Source organism: Neofelis nebulosa, chromosome 7, assembly GCF_028018385.1.
Source record: "Neofelis nebulosa isolate mNeoNeb1 chromosome 7, mNeoNeb1.pri, whole genome shotgun sequence".
Lineage (NCBI taxonomy): Eukaryota > Metazoa > Chordata > Mammalia > Carnivora > Felidae > Neofelis > Neofelis nebulosa.
The window spans coordinates 134929419-134939034 of NC_080788.1; positions in this window are offsets into that span (position 1 = coordinate 134929419).

Below are 9616 nucleotides of genomic sequence, written 5' to 3' on the forward strand. Positions count from 1 at the left end.
AGAGTAACACAATTAAAGAATACAGTTAACAAGTGTTTGTTACAGCTGCTCGCCAAACCCTTTCTTTCCTCCAGGGCACAGACTTAGATGACATTTTCCACTCTTCATTGCAGGTAGGTGTGGCCATGTGCCTGTGTGCTAGCAAATGGAATGTGATCACAATGACGTGTGCCACTTCCAGGTAAGGCCCATAAAAAAAAATTCCCACATGTAATTGTCCATTCCTTCTACTCTTCCTTCTACTGGGCTGATGCAGACGTGCAAGTTGAGGAATGTGGAAGGGGACTGGGCCCCTGAATCACCACATGGAAGAGAGTCGCCTGCTAGTCACAAACACAGTGTTGGACTTTACATGAATAGATAATAAATTTCTATCACATCTGACCCATTGCCCATTTCAGAGTTTGCTTGTTATGGCACCTAGCATTACCCTAATTAATACCATGCTCAAAAAACATAACTTCTTCCTCTCACTTTCCCCTCTTCTCTCCCTCATGACCCAGCTCAAAATGTCAGCTCCCTGGTGAGATTTTCTCCAATCTCCTCAGGCAAAATTAATGAGTCACCACTGTCTCTGTGCTCCCAGGGCACTTATAAGCCCTGACCCAGTCACAAACTGTGTTCTGAATTCTTTGTTATGCTTCTTCTCCAGGTGCCTTGCCCAGAGCTAGTACTCAACAATGTTTAGTGGATTACATGAGGAATGAGTACATAGTATGCGAACGCCTCAAATAGACATTCTGAATAAAGACTGAAGGCTGGCTAATGTCTGCAAAAGGGTGTGACAATAACACACTGACCTCTTCATCTAACCTTAAATCTCAAAGCAAACTATGTTGGCATAGTTACACCTTTGTTTTTTGTTTTTGTTTTAATTTTTAAAGTGTTTTATCTATTTTTTGAGAGAGAGACAGAGCATGAGCAGGGTAGGGGCAGAGAGAGAGGGAGACACAGAACCTGAAGCAGGTTCCAGGCTCTGAGCTGTCAGCAAAGAGCCCAACGCAGGGGCTCGTGAGATCATGACCTGAGCTGAAGTTGGACGCTCGACCAACTGAGCCACCCAGGCACCCCTTAAAAATTTTTTTTTCTAATGTTTTATTCATTTTTGAGAGACAGAGACAGACTGTGAGCTGGGGAGAACCAGAGAGAGAGAGGGAGACACAGAACCTAGTTATACCTTTGGATCACTGCCAGGGACGGCTCTCTCTAAAGTCTCCTGTTTTTGCACTGGTACAAATGACGTAGGTTGCATGGACCCTTCATTTCCTACCACATAAGGTTCAAGTCTTGGCTCTGTCTGGAACTAGTCATGTGGCCTTCGATTTGTCACACATACACACACATGCACATACACAGACACTGGTTCAAAGGGATGTACCTGGGAGTGGGGAGACCACTTGTGCTCTGAGGGTGAGCCTGGGGAAGTTGAGATGCAGGGAACTGAAGTTGGGGGGAGGCAGCCTACAGTTTTTTTGGTCTAGGGTCAGGAGACTCCTGAAATGCGAGAATGATGGGCCCAGGACTCAGCCCTCCCCGCCTTGGTCAGCTCAGTCTCAGTCTTGCTGCTCCAAACGCTCCAAGGGAGGGCCACATGAAGATTTTCTGAGACCCTGTATTTGGAAGAGATTTTGGGGCTGGCCACCACCTCACAAGTCATACAAAATTAAAACAATATTGAAAATACCATAGTCTCATTAAATTCTGATTTTGTGTGCGTGTGTGATTATTACTTTAATAGTGCTTTTACAACATTATATCAAAATCTTTTAAAAATGTTTTATTTTTCCTCATTTATTTTTGGTGCCCCTGTTTGCCATCATCTTTAGCACCTGCTAGGCCTCCTGCTGTAAGATCCAAGAGGCAAGTGATGCTCCTCTTGAAGCACCTTGAAAATTGTGTGTCCCTGGGATTTATGGGAGTGGAGCCCAATTCCTGTCTGTGTGGGTAGGTGTTAATACTTCTCCTCACACGTGGCTGGAAAGGAGCCAGGTCTCAGAGCTGTAGCACCTCTCCTTAGTTCCTTTGGTGCCTGGAGGAGGCAGGAAGTCTTGCAAGCTGCTGAGTGTGGGGGTGAGGGTGTGACAAAGGGCGCTGGGGATAGGGACAGGCAGGGAATGGAGAGGCTGAGCTGGGAGGAAAGCTAGCAGGGAGAGGCCTGTGGAAAATGCCACCTGCATCATCTCTTGGGCTCTGGGCGTGGCAGAAAAATGTGGAGCAAGCCCAGGTGCTTCCTCATGCAGGGGCCTCAGAGCAGTTCCTTGGGACAGCAGCTTGACAGGATAGGGGTAGGGGCATTGGTACTGGGAACAAGGAGCCCCTGGTTGGCCTTTGAGCCTTTTTCCTGATGTCTCGATAGAATCAGTAAAGCAGAATATTTAGAAATCATGGACTTCAGAGTAAGATTGCCCAGATCTGAATCTGGGCTCCATCATGCACTAGCTCCATCACCTTGGGGAAGTCATCTAATGTTTCTGAGATGCGAGTTGGTCCAGATGGAAGGGATCAAACTGTCAACTAGTCTAACAAACTTGTTTTACATATGATGCTGATGAGGTCCTGAGTGGGGAAAGAGCTTTCCAAGAGTTCGAGTAGGAGGTGGAGTTAGAGCCTAAACCAAGGACTTCTGACTCCCATCCAAGTACTTCATCCAGCATATCTCTGTGAACATTGGGCACAAACAACATCCAACTACCAATCCCCCCATTTAACCGTTCATTCTCTTGATCATTCATCATCCATCCCCAAACAAACTGACTCCTTTATTTAACCATCCATATAAATATCCCATCCACCACCTATCTGCCATCCACCCATCTATTTATCCGTATATCCCTCTATCCAACTATTCCTTATTCACCCATTTACCCACCATCCTTTCTATCATCTATCTACTCATCTATCCACCCATCTATCCATCCAACCACCACCACATCCATGAACCCAAGGTGGGGGCGGGGGATGGAATGACTGTTGTGTACCTAACCAATAGTGTTTGTCATAGGGTGTGAGAAACTGAAGTTATTATCTTTAAAATTTGTGTTCCTAATTCAATTCAAAGTGGTTGCTGAATTGCTATTAGGTTCACAGCATTGTGCTGGCATTGCTGCCTAAATATAAGGGTTCAGGAAAAAAACCCTGTTATATACACAACATTTTCTCCTAAAGAAATATGACAACTAAAAGCAGTTCGAGGCCCTGGATTGGATCTTGGACTGGGAAAATAAAATAACTACAAAGGACATTATTGAGACAATTGATACAATTCTAATACTGTGATGTGTAATACATCATAGTATATTACTAGAATGTTTGATACCCTGATTTTTATAACTGTACTGTAGTTATACAAGAGCATGTCCTTTTTCTTGGGAAATGCACTCATAAGTATTTAGGGGTAAATGGACACAATATCCCCAACTTACTTGCAAATTATTTAAGAAAAAAATATTTCTTATATGTAAAAATGTTTACATAAATATTGTAATATACAATGTAAAATATATTTATATATAGTATGTAAATGTACATATAATATATAAAATGTATATATGTTTACATATTACATATTTAAATATATATTATAAATAAATAAATATATTTATAGAAAGAGAGAAGGCAAGCAAATGGAAGCAACTGATGAATTTTGTGAAAAGCAGTGAATTTTGGTCAAGTATATAAGGAAGAACCTTGTACTATTCTTGCAGATGTTCTGTCTGTTTGAAATGATCTAATTAAAAGCCATCCCCCAAATGCAGGCTCTTTCTCTTGGAGTTTACTGTTAGATGAGGGAGCTACCCATGGAAAACCCAGACACATAAGAAGAAGACAAGACCTATTAGTCCATGAGTGTTCATGTTCCCCTTTCACCCCAAGCACTGTACATGATGAAGACCTAGAGGGGAGAGAATGGAAGAAAAACTAGGGGGTGGGACTGGGAAGAACATGGAGAGAAGGTTTGTGAGAGCTGTAGCTCCCGGGTCTGGAGACCTTAGGAATGCCAAAAGGAGCTTCGGAGAATCCTATTATGGGTTTTGAATTTGATTGTTTTCCAAGAATCAAAAACAAGGATTGAAATGTCTTTTAAAATTGCTTTCAGTTGCTAGACTTTCTTTGAGTGCAACTTCATGCAAAGACTAATTCACAAGGAGCCCTGCATTTTATCAGGTTGCAGATATATAATTATTCCCCATCAATTAGTATTACGAGATTGCTGAGGAATGGGTTGGTTATAGAAGCTCTACCTCCAATAGTCACTGGAAGATGTTGGGAGTAGAGCTTGAAGGGTAAGTGGCAGCTGGCTAGACAGAGAGGAGGAGAAGGCCTTGGGAATCCAGGTGAGAAAAGGGAAACCCTGTGCTAGGCTCTTTTACATACGTATATTTCATTTCATCCATTCAGTGTCCTTGTTAACTACTTATCATTAGCTCTGTTTTACACATCAGGAAACTGAGTCATAGAGAGTTGCCCACACTGCTGGTAAGAGGCAGAACCAGGAACTGTATGACTCCAAGGATCTATGATGCCATGCTGCCTCAGGAAAGAGCATCCGGGGAGATGGTAGAGAGAGATAAGGTGGGGGTGGGACTGAAGGGAAAGGCCTTGAAATGCTAAGAGTGTCAGCCCAGACTTTACCAACATAGATTTCCAAAAAACTACTAGCAGGGAAGGAGCCTGGTAGATGAGGGATATAAAGAATGGGGACCAGGGGTTCACAGTCTTATGCAGCCACAATAACAATGGTAACAAAGAAGGCCACCTCTTACAGGACCTCGCAGCAGACCCCTTAGCCTGACGGGTTCTCCTCAAGGTGGGAACTGCTTCTTTCACCACGGCACCAGATACATTTAAATTCAGAGAGGAGGATTTGTGATTCTGTGTGGGCAGATTCCCAGTTGTGAACTTGCTAGCTGCCATTTCTTGTTCCTTCTGCCACAGGATGGGGGAAACAGGCCCCTTCTCCCCCTTGTAGAGAGTGGGTGATTATTGGACACACACCGGCTGCTCATTCATCCAGTTTCCCTCTGTCTGGTGGTGACTTGGACAGCAGCTCAAACTCCAGACCAAGCCCTTCCTAGATGGGCACAGGGGCTGAGCATGTGACATAAGGGACTAAGAGAAGGCTGGGGTCTGGAGAAATGGCTCAAGGGCAGAATGAGGGGGACAGTGAAAGCCAGAAAAAAATCATTTGGGGTTTTAGCAAAGTAGAAGTAGAATTTTCCTGACTGGGCCAGGGTTCTCTCTCCGTTGGTCAGCTAGAGGGGAACTATGATGAGGCCCCACAGGATGGCTGAGCCACAAGATGGAAGGAGCCTGGGTCTCTGAAGGACAGTGAGGAGGACAGCTACCCAACTACCCTGAATACCTGCCCAGGACTAGTGTGAGCAGAGTAACAGAGGGGCCTCTGTTGTAGGGATCTGCTACATGTTTGGGCCTATTTGCTACAGCAGTTAGTTGGCCAATACACAGGCTGAATCATCAAGGGGTCATGCAAAGAGCATGATCTTATTCCTGGTTCTACCACCAATTGACTTTGTCATCTTGGGCCAGTCGCTTTTCTGGATCTCAATTCACCACCTGTGAGAAAAGAGGTTCAGTTAGGTGACTTTTAAAGTCTCTTCTATTCTGCAATTCTTTTTTTCTAAAAGGAGAGCAGCAGTCCTTGAGAAAAGAAACCCAGCCAAATATTTGACAAAATGCCTCACAGTATCCTTACTGATAATATGGTAAAATGGAACCTTGCAGGTTCTAGGTGGAGATAAGTCACAGAAGATAGATTAATGATGCCTAAGGAGCATTGTTTAGTAGATCAATAACCTGGAAAGGAGGTCTCTGGTGACATTAATAATTTGGATGAATACAAAGAAAGGGAGCTGGAAAATATATGGAAGACACAAAGCTGGCTGGCTTATAGATGGATGAAACACTCATGGTTCAAAATAGTCTCTATAAGGCAAGGGCTGTGACAAAGGCAACAAAGGGAAATGAAGAAAAGGTAATGCAAGCCCTGCAAAACTCAAGGGCTAGAGGAGGTTGTCTTGGCAACAGGCCTTAGCAACAGGCTATGCAAAAGTGACCTCGGCATTTTTGTTGACCACAGGTTCTCTTGGAGCCAATACTGGGCCATGGCTGCTGAAAACCCACTGCATCTGAGGCTATACCAAGCAGCCACACACTGGGTCCAAGGAGGGGAAAAGTAAGAGTCAATCCTCAAGATGAAGTCATACCTGGGGTCATATCCTGTACCATTTATGGGACAATTGATGCTTTAGAATAGATGTCAGAAAACTCTTTCTGTAAAGGGCTATGTAAGTAAGTAAATGTTTTAAGCTCTGTAAGCACAAAAGCAGTCATAGCCAATAGTAAATGTATGAGTGTGGTTGTGTTCTAATAAAAGTTTATTTACAAAATAGGTAGTGGGTCAGATTTGGCCCCTGGGCCAAATAGTTTTGCCAGCCCCTACTTTAGAAAAAGGACAAACGTAAATGACAAGCATGGGAAGGGTTCTGGAGGTTGAGGCATATATGGATTGGTAAAGAACAGGGTGAGACTAAGTATGGAGAGGTAGACATGCCCAGTCAGTGGTCTCAAAGGGAAAATAATAATGGAAGGAAGTTACAAGAGGCATATTTTAATTCGTGTCAAGGAAGACCCTTTAAAACAACAAAGGGGTAATTCTGTATCATCAGAAATGGGCAAGTAGAGGCTGGGGGATGTGGGAATTGGGCTCTGTGTTCTTTAATGTCCAGTTTTGCTCTGGAGTGAAAAGTTCTCTTCCTCCCATGATGGCCCTGTCTTCTCTTCCTTCCCAGTACTCAGTGCTGAGCTGGTACATCCTGCCCACACAGTGAGGCATAAATAATACATTGGAGATACAGCCATGTCCCTTTGATCACGAGGCTCCAGGAGTTGGAAAGACATTTGTAGGACTGGCTTGACTGGAAATTTATGGTGAGCACTGTGGAGGCTGGAGAGGCCTCTGGCTGCAGATATAGGTGATTGAAAGCTGGCTCCTCAAATGGGGATCCTGGCCTGGGACTGAGCATTCAGAACTCGGTTTGTCCCTTTCCTGACCAAAATGGTGGAGGAGATTGGATGAGTTCATTTCTCTGGTCCTTCTGAGCATAGGTATCTTGGGGGCAGTACACAGCCACCAATGATTACTGACAGAAACACATGCCTCCATGTCAGTTTTAGCTGGCCCCTAGAAGGAGTCTCAAGAATAGGACTGGGACATCCAGGTTTCCTGAGGCAACATTCTGGATTCACTCACTTCAGTTCTGTAAGTTCATGACTGAGCTTGAAGAGGTCTGACCTTTCAATCTTGCAATAACCTGTGAAATGAATGGGGTGCCACCAGAGAGTTTTGGTTGCTAATAACAGAAACTCCAACTCAACTAGTCATAGTGGGGCAAGGAGTGACTCATCACCAAAGGCATGAAGGCTCCAAGTTAGTGAGGTGGCTTCTCAGGTAAAGGAATCTCCAATTCCCAATGGCTTACATCAATGAAAAAATGCATCCATTATATCAGCGACAATATTCAGTAACGTGAGACCCCACCTCCCTGGCCACAGCTGATTGGACTACAGGGAAGTATGAGGCTAAGAGCAATCAATCAGTTCCCAATGAAATAGTCAGGGGGCGGGGAGCTCTGCCCAATCAGGGAGCCAGCAATTAAGAGATCAGAATTGGAGCAAGAGAGTTGGATAGAGTGTGGGACCATCTGTGAGGGATCTGAAGGCAAAAATCCAGCTGAAGGTAGTGGGTAGAGGAACATGAGCCAGAAGGATGCAGAAGCCAGAGGGGAGTGAGAAGCAGGCAGAGTCAGCCTGGAGAGGAGTTGGCCATCCTTAAAGTCACAAATAGGGGATTCTCTTTCCCCAGAGCTGAAGCAGATCTTTCCCAGCTCCCAGTTTGTTCTGGTCTTTATGAGCCTGGTTGAGTGTCTCACCATGGAGGTTATGCCAAGTGAGGTCATGCCTGGCAGAGTTGCTATATTTGCTGCTGTCAAAGCATCCATCTTCCTTCCTCCCTCTCTCCCTCCCTTCCTCCCTCTGTCCCTTCCTTCCTTCCTTCCTTCCTTCCTTCCTTCCTTCCTTCCTTCGTTTATATTTGAGAGAGAGAGAGAGAGGGTGGGGAAGGGGCAGAAAGGGAAGGGGACAGAGGATCCAAAGTAGGCTTTGCACTGACAGCAGAGAGCCCGATGCAGGGCTTGAATCATGAACCTGAGCCAAAGTGGATGTTTAACCAACTGAGCCACCCAGGTGTCCCTGCCACAATATCTTTTAATAGGACCTATGATCAACTTCTCACTATGCTCTGGGAGATTTTGAGGAGAGAAGTGAATCCCCTGGAATTCTAAGTAATTCTCTTGCAGGGTCATGATATGGCATAAGCCAGACTTCCTGGGTCAGGTTTTCTCTCCTCAGGGTACCCCAGGAGTATTGAGGGAGTGCTGGGAATGATACCCATGTCTCTTGCCTCCTTGATCTCTCAATGCCAACCCTAGACCAGTAGCCATCTCTGGGCTTGAGAGAATAAGCAGTCAGCCAGGGCCAGGGAACTCAGTCAACAATAGTGTCAGGGAGGTGGGGTCAGCTGGCATTGCCCTCAGCCCTGGCCTCAGCCAGGAAGGTCGATGTGGGGTGTAGACAGAGGGAAGGGGAAAGTGGGGAAGGCTCTGTGGGGTCTCTAGAGCATAACATATTCTGCCTGTGTCCCTTGTCTGCCTCCCCCACCCCCGATTTCATTAGCAGCACCTGGACTTATTCAGACAAGGGAGACCGCCCAGACACCATAGTGGCTAAGGGTACAGTCCCTGGAGCCCAACCAAACTGCTGAATCGGCCATGTATTGTGTGAAATGAATAAGTCACCCATCTTCTCTGAGCCTCCACTTCCCCATCTGGAAAATGGGGATGATGATAGAACCTACCACACAGGGTGGGAGGATTACATGAGTTCACATGTGTAAAACACTTGGGATGGTGTCTGGTGTATAGTACTCACTCAATAAATGTTAGCCACTGCTCCTAAGAGCAAGAGCTCAGGGGAAAGAGTAGGAAAATCAGGATTTAGAGAAAGGACAAAAAGATACAGATAGAAACATCAAAGGAGGAAGGGAATGAAGAAGGCAAAAAGGAAATATGGGACTCATTTGGGTGCTGGCCTTGTCCACTCAGGGTCTGCTCAGGGCTCACTCTCTTGTTCTTCCCTCCCCCATGTAATATCCCTGGAATTCTGAGGAATTCTGCTTCCACTCTCCAGTGGTTGCCATGGTGATGGAAACCTGGACCCAGTGGAAAGTTCTCTGTGCTTGGCAACGAGGCTGCAGCACCCTGCCTTCCGCCTGCCTGCCTGTGCGTGGGCGACTAGCTACAACTGCTTCCAGATTTGGGGCCAGCACAGCCTCTCTGTGGAGACCCAGCCCTCCCCCCTCAGAATCTAGGATGAGGGCCCTGGTGTGACTGGCACCAAAGGCCTCAGAGAATATCTAGCTTGTCCCTTTTTGCAGCTGGGACGTTGGGCCAGAAGGGTGACTTGGGAGACTCTTTCAAGGTCACACAGGCCTCTGACTCCCCTGAGTCGTCTCCCCTGGGCTTAGCTGTGAGTCCAGTAG